Source organism: Alosa alosa, unplaced genomic scaffold (genome assembly GCF_017589495.1).
Source record: "Alosa alosa isolate M-15738 ecotype Scorff River unplaced genomic scaffold, AALO_Geno_1.1 AALO_1.0_unplaced_7, whole genome shotgun sequence".
NCBI lineage: Eukaryota > Metazoa > Chordata > Actinopteri > Clupeiformes > Clupeidae > Alosa > Alosa alosa.
Window position 1 is genome coordinate 205,243 of NW_025962873.1, and position 19,651 is coordinate 224,893.

Here is a 19,651-nt window from a genome sequence, read left to right on the forward strand (position 1 = left end):
TAATGATTTTTATAATAATTTAATATCTAATAAATTAGGAGAAATAAATAATTAGTATATTTTTGATAATATTATAAAATATTTAAAATTAAAAAAATTTGATTTTGAATTCATAAATTTTATAAAAATATTTTTAGATTGTCTTTTTTTAGATTCAGAAATAGATGAACCATATAATTTAGATAATTATTCTTCATTATTTTCAAAATAGACATTAATTAATGCTAGAAAATTATTTAATTCTTATATTTATTTTATATATTATTCAAATTTATATAGCGAGAAATAGGATGTATTTAGTTTTGAAAATATTTATTGAAATGAAACAAAAATAAATAAAAATGAAAAATGAAATACTGTAATAGAAATTATTACTAAAATTCCTAATATTTTATATAAAAACCCTATAAATTGTGATAATAAAGATCATATAGATTGTATTTGTTTAATGTTATTTCAAAATGATTCTACTTCTATTATTTTACATATATCCAATCTTATAAAAACAAAAGAAAATATTTTATATAGATTAGAAAATCAAAAAGATTTTGTTTATCGCTATATATATTATTTAACAAATCAAGATGCTAAATATATAGTAACTTCTATAACAACATATTGAATTAAATGAGAAAATTATAAATATAATCTTATAGTTTTTAATCAAATATATATTAGAAAAAAATATCCAAAAACTACAAAAATATAGTTAATAGATACATATATAAATTTAGAATATATTTTTTCTATTCCTGATCGATATAAAAAAATTAGTTCTTTTGCATAAATTTAATTATAATTTATAAATAATTTTTTAATTGATTAAATAACTCTTGTTAGCTCAGTTCGTTTAGAGCAACAGGCTTTTAACCTGTGGGTCACGGGTTAGAATCCCGTACAAGAGGATTTTTTTTATTTTTTTTAGAAAAAATTATAAAAAATAAAAAAATTTATAATTTATATATAGGATATGTTTCTATATCTTTTATTTCTATATCTTTTAAAAAATCATATTTAACTATATTTTTATTCTATTTATAATATTCTAATTTTTTCAATATATTCTAATTATTTACATCTATAATTAACTATTTATTACTTAATATTTTCTATTTTTTCTATTTAATTATATTCTATTCAATATACTTTTTATTATAAGGTTTTCTTAATATAATTGTAGGTATTGTTTTATTAAATAAACAAATATTTTCTTCTAATTCTATTTCTTCTTCATTTATTCTCTTATCTATAATATAATATTTATTATTAATATATTTTTTAAAAAGTACTGTTTTATATACAGGTAAATAAAACCCTTGATTATTATTTGTTAATGCTAATACTTTTTCATTATCATTCATATGTTTTATTAATTTATTATTTTTAACTAAAGGTACTGCAATATTAATATTTTCTATATTAGTTATTCTTATCTCCTATCCAAATGAAAAATCAAAAACTATTAATTCATCTTCTTGTAATTCTAATACTAATGAAATAAAATATTTCTAATTTTTTTTATAAATTATATAAATATTATTTTCATTCATTTTATTTTTATAAAAACAACATAAATTTAAACTATGAAAATAAAAAAAGAAAAAAATTATTATATTTATGGTAATATACACTATTTAAAAATAATTTATGTAATAATACAAGTATACAATATATTTTATTTATATATAAGAATATTTATTTATTCCGATTCAATATTATTTAAATTTGACTTACTATATAAATTTATTTTCATTCTTGAAATAATTATATTTATTTATAAATATACATATTTAGAAAAAATAAAATCAATTTATTTCTTTTTAGATTTATTCGGTTTATTTACTTATTTAGAATTATATCCTGAAATAAAATATTTGTTAGAACATACAAATATTTTTATAAATTCATTATTTTGTAAAATATATATGGTTTATAATTTTTATACTTGTTTAATTTGATCAAAACTTATTTATATATTTTATTTTGGTATTATAAAAAATATAAATATAAAATATATTAAGAAATATATAACTACAATAGCATATGTAGCAATATTTTTTGTAATAATATTTAATTTATTTACTTAGGTTATAGTTATAATATCATTTAAAAAAATATAGATAGATGTATTATTGTAGCAAATAGAAATAATTGAAGAATTTTCTAAACTATCTTTTGATCAAAAAATTTATTATTTATCAAGATCTATAACTACGCAATTCATATTATTACATATAAACATATTTGTAAACAATAATGATTTTTATTTTTTATCTATTGATACTTCTGATAAAATATTATGATCTTCTTTTTTTGATAATAATTTAAAAGAAGAATTATTAAATTATTATTATTCTATAAAATTTGAAACAACAAATAATAATAATTATATAATAAATATAAAATTTTTATATAAAAAATTAATTTTTATTATATTAATAAATAATATAGTGCAATTTTTATTTTTATATTATTTAGTTTTTATAGTTTATAATCTTTTATTTTATTATAATTGACTTGAAGAGAGTGAAATAAAAGAAGATTGTAATATTTATAAATTATATAATATAAAATACGAAATAAAAAATGATTATTTTAAAAAAGTTTTCAAAAATATAAATAAAAAATTGGATTTATTTAGTAATAAATTTTTTAGATTATATCTTCATAAAATGAAACAAAATAAAAAAGAATTGTAAATAAAAAATTTTTTTTAATAAATTTAATAAATTTTAAAAATAATAAAATATTTAAAAATAAATTAAAAAATATAATGAAAAATATAAATTTTAAAAATATAAAAAAATACAATAATAGTATATTATATATAAGCGAATAGAAAAATATACATAATAAAAAATATTTTTTCTTTAAAATTTTATCTTATACTTTATATTTAAATAAAAATAAAAATTTATGTTATTTTAAAAAATTAATATTTTTATTTAATATTGATCTTACTCAAGAAATAATTATTAATTCAAAATATTTATTAATAGATTATAATAATAAAATAATAAAAAATCAATATAAAATTAAAAAATTATATGAAAAATATAAAATTCCAATAATTTTAACAGATAGTTTTAAAAAATATATTTCAAATTATATAAAAATAAATAATTTATTTAGAAAAATAGAAACTATAAACATAAAAAATAAAAAATATACTATTTGAACTCTATGAATTTTTAATACTTTTCAAAAATCAAATAATATAAAAAATCTTATTCCTAATAAAGAATATATTCAAGATTATGATACAGCTTTAAAATTATATGAAAATAAAAAATATAATGAATCATATAATTTATTAATAAAATATAAAAATCTATTAAATAATGATAATATTTTAAAATATCAATTGATAAAAAATAAAAAAAATATATATTAAACCAATTTTTTATTTGATAAAAATAAACATAAACATAAATTAAAAAAAATAATGGATAATACATGTGATACAATAGAATCTCAAGATACATGTGATGTAATAGAATTTAAAATAGAAAATTTAGAAAAATTCATATTAAGTATAGTATGAAAACAAAGACAATGTTCATATGTATTTATTTTAGAAAATTTTGAAAATAATAAAAATTTTATTTTAGAAATAATAAAAAATAATATAAATCAAATATTATCAGAAAAATTAACTTTAATAAAAATTAAAGCGATTAAAGTCGTTACACTCTACTATAACAATATTAAATTTAATGATGAACAAGAATTAGAAACAATAACAAAGATAATAATAGATAATAAATTATATTTAGATAAATTTTTAATTGATTCAACTGAATTATATCTATCAATAATAAATAATTCGGAAAATAATTTTTTAATTGAAAAAATATTATTAATAATAACTAATAATTTAAATAATAAAATAATATAGATAACATATTTTTTTCTTAATATTTTTTATATAATTTTAGAAAAATATTCTACTAGTATAATAAATCCTATATTACTTAAAGATCATTATAATTTTTTATTTAATTCACAAGATAAAAAAATTAGAGATTTAATAAAATTAATTTCAATAAAATTAAAAGAGATATTCAAAACTACAGATGCTGTAATAGAATTTTTATTAAATTTAGATATAAAAAAATTTAAAGTAGAAGAATTAAGAAATTCATTAGATGAATATAAAATAAATGATATACAAATTGAAATAGAATTAGAAGAATTTGATTTATTTGAAAATTTAAATCCAGATTGATTTTAGAATTTTGATAATTCTATTAATTGAAAAGAAAAAACAACATAGCTTAAATATATAAAAGATATATTCAATCAATAGAAAAATTTATCATTAAAAGAAAATTCTCAATATTCTAAATTATCATCTGTTTTATTAAATACATTATCTAATGAAAAAAATCTAATAGTTTTATAGGAAATTTTAGAAATATTAAATTTTTTATTATTAGGATTAAAAGAAAAATATAATTTTTATTTCGATTTTAAAATTTATTCTTATCCTTTATTTAATTTATTTAAAGAAAAAAGAACTTCTTTTGAAAAAATATTATTTTTATTTTTAATAAATTATTACTTTATAGGTAAAATTAATATTGAAATAATTTTAATATCTGTTTTTTCTAAAGATATTTGAATAAAAAATAAATTATCAAAAATAAAAGAAGATATAATAAAATATTTAAATATAATACTAACAGATACTAAAAATTATACTTTAATTAATAATGAAAATATTCAAATAACATTAGAAAAAATAGATATATTACTTTCCGATAATGAAATAAATATTAAAAGAATAACAAAAGATTTTTTATTAAATTTTATAAATTATTTAATTAATAGTAAAAATATAAAAAATTATGAAGAAATAAAAAATTATTTTAATAGTAAAAATATAGAAAAAATATTATCATCTATAACAATTAAATCAATTATTGATGAAAATACAAATATACAAAATAAAAAAATTTAGTCTCCCGTATCTATAATAAGAAAAAGTATTACTATAAGTTTAATATTTAATTTATTAGATATTAAATATATAGATAAAAAAGAATATTAATAATACAATAGAATATTCAATAAATACAATAAATAATAATTTAGATATATTTTATAGTCAACAAAAAGAAATTTTTTTATATATTTGAAATATAATTTAGAATAGTGATTTTATCCTTATACAAAAATTTATTTTATTTATTCTTGAAAAAATAAAAAATATAAATGATACCACAATCTATAATACAATAATAAAATATTGTATAAAAAATTATCAAATAAATTTATTATTAAATACAATAAATGATTTTTCATTCTATTTATTTTTAAATGAAATTTTTCAATCTTTAAAATTAATTAATAATGAAACTATAAATGATATAAATGTTAACATTAACCTAGAACAATTATTAAATCTATTATTAAATATTATAAATAATAATGTAAATTTTTTATATAATTTAGAATCTCAAACTAAAATTTTACAAATTATTATTATTTTAAAAAAATTATTATTTTACTTTACTTTTAAAAATAATAATAACTTAAATATAGAAAATATTTTAATATTTTTAATAAAATAAATGAATTTTATTATGGAAATTTATATTATTTTATTTTATTTTTAATAGAATTTCATTTAGAATATAAAAATGAAGAAATTATACAAATATAGAATTTTTTAAATCAAAATTTAAAAAAATTACCCATATAGGAAGATAAATGAATTATTAATAAATTAATAATTAATAAAGAAATGTTAAACTTTACTGATGATTGAAGATAGATAAAATTAAATTAAATACATTAGAAAAATTAATTCAAACAAATTTTAATGTATTAATAACAATAGAATCAAAAAATATTTTAAATAATATTTTATTAAATTATAATAAAAACATAATTTATTATACTCTAAAAATAATGTTTTTATTAGTATTTATTGTAAAAAGATGATTTTACTTGTTGATTAGATAATTTATTTAATTTATTACAAGATAAATAAAAAAAAAGTTTTAGATATTTTATATTTTTTAATTAAAATTATTTTAGAACAAAATATTTTAAAATTAAATTATATTTTAAAATAGAATAATTTTATACAAAAATTTACTTCTATAACTACAAATTATCATATATTACAAATTTTAATTAATTTGATAAAAAATACAAATGTTAAAATAGATTATCCTGATCTATTCATAAATACAATTATAAATCTATTATTAAATAATAAATTATCAATTAATAAATTATTAATAACTCAATTATTAAAAGAAATTATAAAAAATAATAAAGAATAGATAATAGAATATAATAAAAAAAATAATATTAAATTATTATTTGATTTCTTAAATACAGAAATAGAAGAAAATATAATGAAAAATGAAAATGAAATAATAGAAAATATAGAATTATTGAAAATTGATGAAAATTATTTTGATAATGAAGAAAATTTAATATTTTTTTATAAATATTTAAATAATATAGATTCATATATAAAAAATAATGATAATATTTCTATAGATAATTTCATATCTTTTTTTAATATTTCTTTATAGTATTCAAATAATATTATTATAAAAGAATTATTATATAAATTAATATTAAAATGAACTATTAATAATATTCAATATTTATCCATAGATTATTTTAATATGATTAATTTAAATTATATTAATAATAAAAAATATAATAAAATAATTTATTATCTTCTAAAAAAATTCTAATATAAATTTATTCTTAATTTCTTTAATAAATAATAATATTATATGAAAAAATATTTCTATTAATAAAATTAATACTGAAAATATTAATACTATTTTAATACTAAATAATTTAGAAATAATTTATAATAAATATATAATGAAAATTTTAATTATAAAAGAAAATAAAAATATTTATAATTATAATTTATCTGAACATTTAAAAATAAAATATTGTTAATTTTTGAAAATGAAATAATAAAAAATATTATTAAATAATAAATTAAATAAATTAAAAAATAATTTAAATAATCATAATATACTAGAATTATATTTTATAAATAAAAATTATAAACATATTATAAATATCCATTAGTATTTAGAAAATATTAATTTGAAAAAAGAATTTGAAAATTTAAAAATAAAAGAAAAATTAAATATTTTAAACGCTGTTTATAATAAAAAAGAATTAGAATTAGACGATGGTTCAAATATTTTAAAATCTAAATTATTAAAAATTTCAAAATCTAAAATAGATAAAGAAGCATTGAAATCATTAAAAAATAAACTGTTAAATCATTAAATAATTTAAGACTAATTTTAAATTTTTAGTAAATTAAAATTTTAAAAAATTAAAAATTAATTTAAATTAAATTTAATAAAAATAATCCAAATTAATATAAAATTAATTTTTATTTTTATTATTTTTATCACAAAACATAAAAAATGTTAAATGAAGAACATAGTGAAACAAACGAAGCCTGTTTATATATAGGTAATCTAAGTAATGATACAACCCCATAGGATATATTAACACTATTAGCATGTAAATGTAGAGTTAAAAATGTTAGATTAATAGACCCAATATTAGAAAAACAAATGAAATATGGATTCATATCATTTGAAACATGGTTAGATGCAAAAACTGCTTTAGAAAATTTTAATTATACTAAAATTAAAGGAAATTCTATAAGATTGACTAAAGTTTTTAAAAAAAATGAAAATAATCCTGTTCAATACGATGAAAAAGCAAATATAGTCATAAGAAATTTATCAAGTAATATGACGGAAAATGTTTTATATAAATTTTTATCAATGTTAGGAAAAATAATTTCCATAAAAATAGTTAGAAATAATGCAGGAGAATCTTTAGGTATATCATACGTACAATGTGAAACTCAAGAAATAGCAAAATATATTAAAGATAAAATAAATGGCGTTAGTTTAGACGGAACTTAGATAACCGTAGAAGAATATAAAGCTAAAAAGAAAACTGATACTATTAAAGATATTCCTAATATTTACGTAAAACATATTCCTAATAATTTGCCAGAAGATATGTTGAAACAAATATTTTTAAAAATAGGTAATATTAAAAATTTCTATTCAGCTAGAACTAAAGGGTCTTTATTTTGTTTAGTAGCTTATGAAACTCCTGAATAGGCAACTGCTGCTATTGAATCATATAATGGTATAAAAATTCCAGAATGAGATACTTATATTGATTGATCTTTAGATAAAGAATATTTAGCAAATGGTATATATGTAGTAAAATAGTTATCAAAAAAATAGAGAGCTGAAGAATTGAAAAATAAAAATATGAAATTTTTTGAATCTACAAAAAATAAAAATTTATATTTTTGTAATATTCCAGAAGATTATAATGAAGAAATGATAAGAAATATATTTGAAGAATACGGAGAATTATTATCTTTTAAATTTATTACACCCTTTAAAAAACAACCTTTCGGTTTTGTATGCTACATGGAAGAAAAATCAGCAATGAAAGCTCTCGAAGAATTAAAAATTAAAGAATTTGGCGAAGATAAAAAACATATTTATGTTAATTTATTTAAAAAAAAAGAAAAAACTCAAAATAATGATACTTGATCTAATAAAAACAAAAAATATCAACAAATGAAAAAAAATATAGGTAATAAAGATACTTGAAAAATAAAAAAAATTACAAAAGATTTAGATAATTTGAGTATTAATAAACATACTACTACTAATTAATATAAAATTATTTATTCAGAATATTTTTTTATTTTATTTTGAGTAATTAAAAAATCTTTTATTACTTCCGCTAATTCTTCTTCCTTATGAATTCTTAATCTATATATTCTTATAAATACACAATTAGGACGTATATATAATGTTCCTCTTATAGAAAAATAATTTTCTTTCTACTTATTTAATAAAACTATAATTTCTTTTGTTATATTAATAAAATATGCTCTTATTATATTAGAATTCATTATTGGATCCTTTAATATTAAATAATGTCCATTTCAAAAAACATTTTTTACTACTGAAAATATTTTTATTATTCTTCTCTTATCCTTATTTTTTTCTATTATAGAATCCATTTGCTTAAATGTCATTAAATTATATAACTATTTTCCAGTGTACATTTTAATGTTAAATAAAAATTAATTAAAAATATTTGTATCTTTAAGATCTTTTCTAATCCTAACTAATATTTTTTCTCTTTTTCTATTTTCTTTTTTTATTTTCTCTATTCTTTCCTTCATCTACTTTTTAATCATATCATTTCTTATTCTCTTTAATTTTTTCATTTTATTATTTTTCTTATCTTTCTTTACCATATATATATATATATATTTATCATGAAAAATGAAAATATAAAAATTACAAAAAAATATATTGAAATAAATGGTGAAAAAGTAAAATTGAAAAATATATATCAAAAAATAAATGAAAAAGATGTATATTTACCATTAAATACCTCTTTTACTGATAAAAAATTAAAAATTTTAAATAGAAAAAATATAAATATTAAATCACATGTAGAATAGATAAAAAAGAAAAAAAAAAAAAAAAAAAAAAAAATTTCAATCGATAAATTAAGAAATTATGATATAAATTTACCAAGAAGTGATTTATATCTTAAAAAATATATAAAATATGAAACAATAGAATCATATACTTCAGATAATTTATTAAATGAATTATATAATAATCATATGAATAAAATAATAAAAAGTAGAAAAAAATAGAAAATAAAATAGATAAAATGACCTATTATAAATTATGATTTTTATCCTAAATAGAAATCTTAGAATTATTATAATGTAGATAAATTTATAATTTATAATGATTATTTATTAATTATATAGAAAAATTATATTAATTTATATAATATTAATTATAATTATATTTTAAAAAATATAATTTTGGAAAATCAAATAATAGATTTTAATATTACAAATAATAAAAAATATTCATTTATTTTTCTATATAATATTAATAATATTTTTCTTATTTTATTCGAATATGATAATGAAAATAAAATTAATAATACTAAAAAAATTATTTAAAAATAATAATTTTAAAAATATTTAGTTAGAAAATAAAATAGAAAAAATAATTTTAATAAAATAGAAAATATTTATAATTTAGACAAATAATTCTTTATTAAAATATAATATAAAAAATGATGAAAAAATAATTTTGATAAATAGAAAAATAGAAAATTTAATAAATTATTAGAAAAATGAAATATTATTTACTTATGAAAATAAAATAATTTTATATAATGTAAAATATAAAAAGAAAATAAAAAACTTAAATATAAAATATAAAATAAATTCTTTAGATTTTATATCTGATGAAGAATTAATTACATATTCTACAAATAAAAAATCTTATGGTTATGATTTATCTTTAAAAAAATAGAGATTTAAATTAAAAAATCAAAATAAACTTATAATACATAAATTAAATAAAGTTTATCCCATATTTGCAACTATATCAACAGATGGAAAATGTTATTTTATCTACTATAGAACTATTAATAGATGAAAACATCAAAGTATAATAAAACCATTAAAAAAATTAGAAAATGAAAATAAAATTATTGATATAAAATTTCATGATACTTAGCCTTATATATTCATTCTTTATTCTAATAAAGAATTAGTATTATATAAAGATTAAAATTTAATTAAATAATTATTACTACGTTATGACATAAAATAATATGATTTTATATAATATAAACCAATACAAAATACATAAAATGAGACGTTTCTTTTTATTTTTTACATTTCTATATATAATAGAAAAAGTAAATTTGAATTCTAAAAAAATTAGAAAAGTACCAACTTCGAATAACAATACTAATATAAATTCCAATAATACTTTACTTAATAATAATAATAATAAAATAGATATTGATACTGCCAATAATCTTAAATTTTAGTTAGTTCCGATATTTGATGATAATTCATTCGCATTAGGAGATAATAAAACAATATCATTAAAGACACAAGATAATTCTAAATTATCTTAGAATATTATAATAGAAATATCTATAGAAGGAAAACCTAAATTAAAAGATAATACATTGAAAATTAGTAAAAATAGAAATAAATCTAATGTAATAGAATTTAAATTAAAAAACGGAGATTTTGAAGTAGGTTCTTCATATAATATAATTTTTAATATAATAAGAGATGAAAGTAATATTTTAAATAAAATAAATCCTTATAATTTTACCGTAGATAAAATGAAACCTATAAATGGAATAATAAAAAATTCAGATATTACTATTGATATAGGAAATGATCAAAATATAATTATAGAATTTTTAAAACCATTACCTGAAACAATAACATTAGAAGGAGAAAATTTAGAAACATGTTTATCTTTAAAAAAATCACCTTTAGAAATTCAAGAAGGAACAAAAAAACATACTATAAATTTAAGAACTTACGGAAAATGTTCTTCAGGAGATAAAATAACTGTATTATTTAATAGTAATAAAAAAGAAATAGTAGATACAATAACTCCTTTAAATATAACTATAGGTCCTAGAAAAAAAGTAAAAGTTACTATGAAGATGGGAGATAAATCAGATGGTATAGCGCCAGGATAGACTATTAAAGTTTCATTAGTATTAAGTAGAAAACTAGTAGAAGAAACAGGAGATGATAAAATTTTAGAATTAAAACCTACATCAGAAAATAGTAATTTAAAATTTAAACCTGAAACAATTATATGAGGAGAAAGTTTATTGTTTATGACTTCAAAAACACTTTATATAGAAGGTAAATATAATTTAGAAATAGGAAAAACAGAAAATATAAAATTTGAAATAATAAAAGGTACTGAATCTAACTATAGTATAGAAGAAAAATATCCTATTAATATAGTAAATAAACCAAAAGGATATATAAGAACAGCTGCCCCATCAAGTATTGCAGCAAGAGATAGTTTTAAATTAAGTTTTACAATTTCGCATTGTCCAAAAGGTCCTAATAAATAGGGTTCAGTTGGTTTAAATATAGATGTTACTAATGGTACTGCTAAAGTCACAGCTGTTAATTGAACTGAAAGTTTAAGTATAATAGATAGTAGTTCATATTGTGCATCTTCATATATAAATAAAACTATTGTTATAAATTCTTTTAATCCTGGTTTAATTACAATAAAATTTGATCTTATAGGAGCAAATAAAGATGAATATGATCAACCTCCTCCAGTTTCTCTTTCAGTATTAGATAAAAATACAGGTTCTTTTGTTTTCGATCAAGAAGTTACTAAAAAAATATTTACTAAACAATATATGATGGGAGAAGAAAGTGATACTATTAAATTAAAATTAACAGAAGAACCTTTAGGTGAAATAGTTATATAGCCAAAAGCTAAAGGTTTAATATTTACTCCTACATCTTTTGAATTTAAAAAAGGTCATTTATCCTAGACTTTTACATTTAAAGTAAATACGGAATGTCCTGGTCCAGAAATAGCTGTATTTAATATAACAAATGCAGAATATGCTAAAAAATATATAGCTCCTCCTGATATGACAATTAATGTTATAAAATCTAGTGAAAATTAGTAGATACCATCCTTTTGTACTCCTTTTAATCCTACAAATATTAAAGCAACAACTACTCCTATAATAGATGAGAAAAAAAATTCTAAAAATGAAGAAGAAGAGGAAGAAGATAATGATATCATAGAACAATCAGATACCATATATGATAAATTAGTTAAACTAGCAGGTAGTGAAGAAAATTTGATGTATATAGGATGCGGAATATTAGTAATATTCTTATTCTGATTTCTATTTCTTAAATCAAATAATTCATATCCACCCTAGTACTATTATCAATAGCAACAAATGCCTCCAATGTATTTACAATAGTAGCATTAGCCTCCTGGTTGAGGCGCAAATAATTATCAAGATTTTAATTTTCAACAACAATAGCAACAAAATCCTAATTGACAACAATAGCAACAACAATCAAATTATGGATTCGGATAGGGTGGAGATCCATATCAGAATTCACAATCTTATTATTATTAATTAAATATATATTTTTACATTACTTAATTGTTTTTTATTTTTTTAAAAAAATTTAAATTTAAATATTATTTAATTAATTAAAATTCTTATCTATAACTAATTTCATATTCATTCTCATATTGTATATCAAATCTATTCTATATCCTCCTTCTATTTTAACTAATTTTTTAAAAAATTATTATTTAATAAATTTTGTATTATATTATTATCTGTTATTTTTCGACAATATTTAATTAATTTATTTTTAATTCAATTTATTTCATTTTCACTATATACTTTTCATATTTTCTACTATTTAAAACTAATAATATTTAAATAAATTCTACTAATTCATATTTTAGGATTTTTCCCCATACATTTTAAACAAAAACATATACCTAAACATTTTGGACATATAAATTTTAAACAATTTTTATAATAATTACTATATAAATGAAAACATTCATTACAATATATTTTATTACATTTCTATCCATAAATTTTCTTAAGCTGATATTTTATCTATCCATTTATTCTACTATAACAAATATAACTTTTTGTTATATGTATATAATTTTTACATTGATGACATTTTTTTCTACGCCTATTATCTCCCTTTTTCATTAATACCACAAATTCAAAAATACACAAATTCATTAATTCATTTCTATCACAAAAATTAATCAATATGAGCAATAAAGAAAATTATTAGAAAAACTGTAAATATTTGGAGAATTTATTATTAAAATATACTATAAATAAAGATCGAAGAATAACTGTAAAAAGAGGAATGAAAATATGCGATATATTAAAAGATACAATATTTTTATTATATAAAATAATAGAAGAATATCCTCTCTTATTCTAGACATTAGAAACATTTAAAATAGTTTTAAAAGAAGAACCTCCTAATGATAAAATAGAAAATGAAAATTTTGATGATTTTTTATTTCCAGATGCATTTTGTTCTTCAATATTATCTCCCGATAATAATGTAAATAAAAGAAATTTAATAACATCATATGAAGAAAATGAAATTAAAGAAATAAATGAAAATATAGAAAATAATACTTTGTCTTTTAATTTAAATAATTCATGTCAATTATATATAAAACATTTAAATTGTAAAATAAATATAAAAATAAATAAAAATTAATTAATTTTTTTATTTTCAAAAAAATTATTAAAACAACATAAATTTAAAATAAATATGTTATCTTATTATTTTAATTGTTCATATTTAGAAGCTATAATAAGAGGTTATAGAATAAATTTATTAAATAAAAAAGATTATTTAACTCTTACTAAGTGTAGACTATATAATGATCTTAAATTATGTCTATTATAGACAGTTTATAAAGATTACTTAATAGAATTAGAAGGAGAATAGTTTAATAAATTAAATATAAAAAAATCTTTAGAAAAATTATATTTTACTGAATTAAATTATATAAAAGAAAATTCTACCCATATTTTAAAAGAATTTATTGACCTAATTTCAAAAAAATATATTATACAAAATATAATAGATTTATTATCTAAAATTAAAAATAAAGAAAATAATATAGAAATTTTATCACAATGTAATCCATTTGGGTTATTTGATGGCTTAACTAATATATTTATATTAGATGAAAAAGAATTTATTAATAATATAATAGAATTAAGTCCTATATCAAATTATTTTAAAAAAATAAAAAAATTCTTAAAAAAAGAATCTTTAGATTTTTGTTTAAATATTGTTATGAAATATTGATTAGAAAATATGTATAATTTTATACTATTAAATAATATAACTGAACTTTATAATATTTTAATTTTTGAATCTGATAAAAGAACAATTGAAATTATTATTAATAATTTAGATTCTAATATTTCATTGTCAAAAATAAAAAATTTATTTTGTGAATTTGGTTTATTATATCCTATAATAATAAAAGAAATTAATAACATAAAAGATTATAATGATTTATTAAATATAATTTCTATAATTCCTTAGTATAAAAATTTAATAGATAAATCTAATAATAAAGATTTAGAATTAGTTTTAAATGAATATTATATTTATTTAAATAAAATATCCTATACTTATATTAATAATATAGGCTGTTTATATAATTATATAAATCTTAAAGAACAAGAAATAAAAAATATATTATTAATAGTAGATTGTATAGATGAAAAAATGTTTGATGATGATTATTATAATTATATAATAGAAACAATTTAAAAATATCATATGAGTTACATATATAAAGAAAATTAGTATACACATATTGTACGTATTTTAAATACAAATTGTCCAGGTTCATTACTAGTTTAGTTTGCTTTAACTAAAATGAAAGGTATAGGTAAAAGAATTTCTAAAGTATTTCTTAAAAGAGTTGGAATAGATTTAACTAAAAGATGCTGTGATCTTACAGAAGAAGAAATTCAAAAAATAACTTTAATAATAAAAAAACCAGAATAGTTTGGTATCCCTAAATATATGTTAAATAATCAATGAGATGTAGAGACAGGAAAATCAGAACATTTAGTTTCAAATGAATTAGAATAGTTAATTAGATTAAGAATAGAAAGAATTAAAAAAATGAAATGTAATAGAGGTATAAGACATATATTAGGATATAAAGTTAGAGGACAAAGAGTTAAGTCATGTGGTAGAGGAAAAAAATAAAATAATTTTAATCTTTTTTTAAAAACACTAAAATTATGTTAAGTTCATTTTTTATTACTAATGATAGAGGAAAAGTTTTATTATATAGAGATTATAAATAGGATTTACCTATATGAGTTATGAAAAATTTTAAATCATATATATTAAATAACTTATATAATGGTCCAGTAATGATAATTAAAGATATTATATTTATTAATATTAAACATTCAGATATTTATTTTGTTTCTATCAGTCAAGATATAGAATGTGATTCTATATATTAGGTAGAAGTAATAAGAAATTTAATAAATTTATTTCTTAATTTTTATGATATAGATTTTTTAGATGAAGAATTTATATTAGAAAATTTTATATCTTTACATGAACTACTTGATGAAATTATAGATTTTGGTGCTATTCAAATAACAGATCATACTATACTTAATAAATATATATTTATAGATGACTATAAAAAGACAGAAAATAATATAAAACCACCTACTAATATAGCTAAAAAAATAAGTTGAAGACCTGATAATATAAATTATTTAGAAAATCAATTCTATGTAGATATAACAGAGAAAATAGATATGATATATGATTCTAATACTAGAACTGTTATATCAAGTTCTATTACAGGAACATTAGTATGTAATAGTGAATTAAGTGGCATGCCTACTATAAGATTAGCTTTAAGAGATAAACAATTAATTCCTTTATGAGATATAAATAATTTATATATGAAAAATGAAGTAAATGAAATATTAGATGAAAATATAATAGATGAAGATTTAGAAAAATTTAATAAGAAAAATCCAATAACTAATAATTAGGTTGATAGTATAAATTATCATCACTGTATAAGTAAAATAAAAAATTCAGAATAGGGAAATTTAGATACAAAAGTTTTAATATTTACACCACCAGATGGTAGTTTTGAATTATTAAGATATAAGATATGTGCAAAGGTTTAGCCTATAATACATATAGATTATAAATAGATATTAATTAGTAGTAATAAAGTTAAATATATAGCAACAGTTACTGGATTATTTAAATAGAAATTTAAAGCACGAGAATTAATATTATATTTACCTGTTCAATAGGACATTATGTTAAATAAAATTAATAATTAGGAAACTAAATATAATATTAAGTATATACCATCTAAGGATGTTTTTAAATGAAAGATACCAGATTTTTATGGAGGTTCTTAGTTATCTGTATCAATAGAGGCTACATTACCTACAATGGTTACATTAAATTAGAAAACATTTAAAATAAAGAGACCTATTATGGTCAAATTTGATATACCATTTTTTACTATGTCAGGAATTATTATAGTATTTCTGTAGATAAATGATAAATTAGGATATAAGGCATAGCCATGGGCTAAATATGTTACTTTATCTGGAAAATATGAAATTAGAATAAATTAATTATTTATTGTTTCTTTTCAACTACATTTTTTACATGTATAGAATATAGTTTGACCTTCATCAGCACTTCTTATTTGTAAAGACTAGAATATCATTTTAGGATTATTACATTTAATACATGTTTTATCTATTTCAGGATAATTATTATCATCTAATTTAATATTATTATCTATTTTATCTTTATTATCTAGGGTATAAGTCAATACTTTATATGTATATTTTATTTTACATTTAGAGCAATGGGGTGTTTCTTTAATATCTAATATTTTTTCACATTTTTGACAGAATATTAAAGTTGTTGATATATTAGAATAAATTGGATCCATAATAGATTTTTAATTAAAATATATTTTGATACACAAACTTAAACATATGAATTTAGAAGAAAATAAGGAAAATATGGAAGAAAATGATAATAGAATGGAGAAGATTGGGGAGGGAGCTTATGGAGTTATATATAAAATAACACCTAAAGATGGGGAGCCATATGTTATTAAAAAATTTATGATAGATAATGAGAATAAAGAGATTAACAATTCTATATTTAGAGAGATTAAAATATTAAGTGAATTATAGCATAAGAATATTATAAAAATAGATAATATATTTTTTGAAAATGATATATGATTTTTTAAATGTGAATATTTACCTATAGATTTACATGTATATTTAAAGAATAATGGAAGAATAAAGGATTGAAATGTATTAAGAGATTGAATGTATTAGATATTATCAGCGATAGAGTATGTACATTTATGTAATATAATACATAGGGATTTAAAGCCATCTAATATATTATTAAATATTGAGAAGAATATAATAAAGATAATAGATTTTGGATTATCTGCTATATGTAGAAATACTAAATATTCTAAGAGATATACTAGGGAGATTATAACATTATATTATAGACCACCTGAGTTATTATTAGGAACAAGAGAGTGTAATGAGAAGATAGATGTATGATCATTAGGATGTATTTTTTATTAGATGTTAACGGGGGAGATATTATTTGGGGGAGATTGTGAGATAGGGCAATTATTTAAAATTTTTAGAATTATGGGAACACCTGACAATAGTTTATGAAAAAATGTTGAAGATATGGAGGAGTATAATATAAATTTTCCGAAATGAGAGAAGATTAAGTTAGCAGAGTTAGCTATATATTCTATGGAGAAGAATGACAAGAAATTTAAATTAAATTTTGATGAAAATATTAGGAATGAGATTGAATTTAAGTAGATAATAAAGATTATTAAGAAAATGTTAATATTTGACAGTGAAAGGAGATATAGTATAAATAATATATTAAAATTAAATTTTTTCAGAATATTTTATATTGATGAATATGATAAAATAATTTAATTATATATATTATGTTGAATTGTATATATTCAAATAAATATAATTCCTAATATTGGGGTTATTTGTATATTCATATTTATGAACTATTGAATAAAAAATACGAAGCAAATTAGAGCTAGGAATATTATATAGATGATATAGTAAAGGGAATAATTTATTTCATCATATAAGTTAAAGGGTAGAGTACAGATTAAAAATTCTAGGGGTCTTAAATAATAATTTTCTATGAAGTATATTATTCTAGGCATATCATTTACTAATTCAAAATCATTAAGTAAATTTATATTTGGTATTATATTATTTATTCCATTATTATATATGCTAGGAATATCTATTAGTATATTAAAGATAAAGAATAGCAAGCTACCATAAAAATTAATATCTGTGAAAAGAAGGCCTACTATACCTACGGAGTATGTATAGGATAAGGCGTTTAATATTTTTATATTTATTTGGGTATAGAATAAGGGTATAAATATGAGAACAGCTAAGTTTATGCTTAATAATTCTAGAGTTATATAATCTATTATCATTATTTTTTTAAAGGATTGAAAAAAAAAATTTATTAAATATATAGAAGAATATAAATATGAAAAATTTAAAGAGTATTAGTAGTCAATATTTTAAAGTTTTTCCTATTATATAGGAGAATGATACGAGTATTAAGAAAATTATAAATGTATATATGAAGACTTGAATTGTTTCAGATATGCTTAGTATTAGTTCAGAATTATTATTTATTTTTTCTGATTGTTCTATGAACACAACAAAATCTTGGATTGATTGTAATCTATTAAAGTAAGGGATACAATTTCAAATTTTAAATTTATTTGTATTTTTTATTAGGATAGAAATTAGCATTATGAAGACGAAGGGAAGAATTATGTATAGATAATTTTTTCATAGTATTTCTGAGGCTTTATTTAATTTTTTATTTATGAAGTGTTCTTTTCACACTAGAATTTTATTAGTATATAATTTTAATTTATTATTTTTATATGTTAGGAAGGCGGAATTTTTTCCTTTATTTTTTTCGTCTATTAGTATGGTCAGCAATTTATTTTTTACATTATTATTAGAAATATTTTCAAAGTTTAGATTATTTAGGGAGAGATCTTCTCTATATATTTCTATATTATTTTTAAAGATAAAATATTTTTTAGTATTAAAGATG

General features: G+C 16.6%; 1 non-coding gene across 1 annotated transcript; it reads left to right on the forward strand.

Moving 5' to 3' along the window:
• The first annotated feature begins 830 nt into the window (after positions 1-830).
• trnak-uuu lies at positions 831-905 on the forward strand. The gene has a single exon. It is a non-coding gene; the product is annotated as a tRNA-Lys (tRNA).
• The last annotated feature ends 18,746 nt before the right edge of the window (positions 906-19,651 follow it).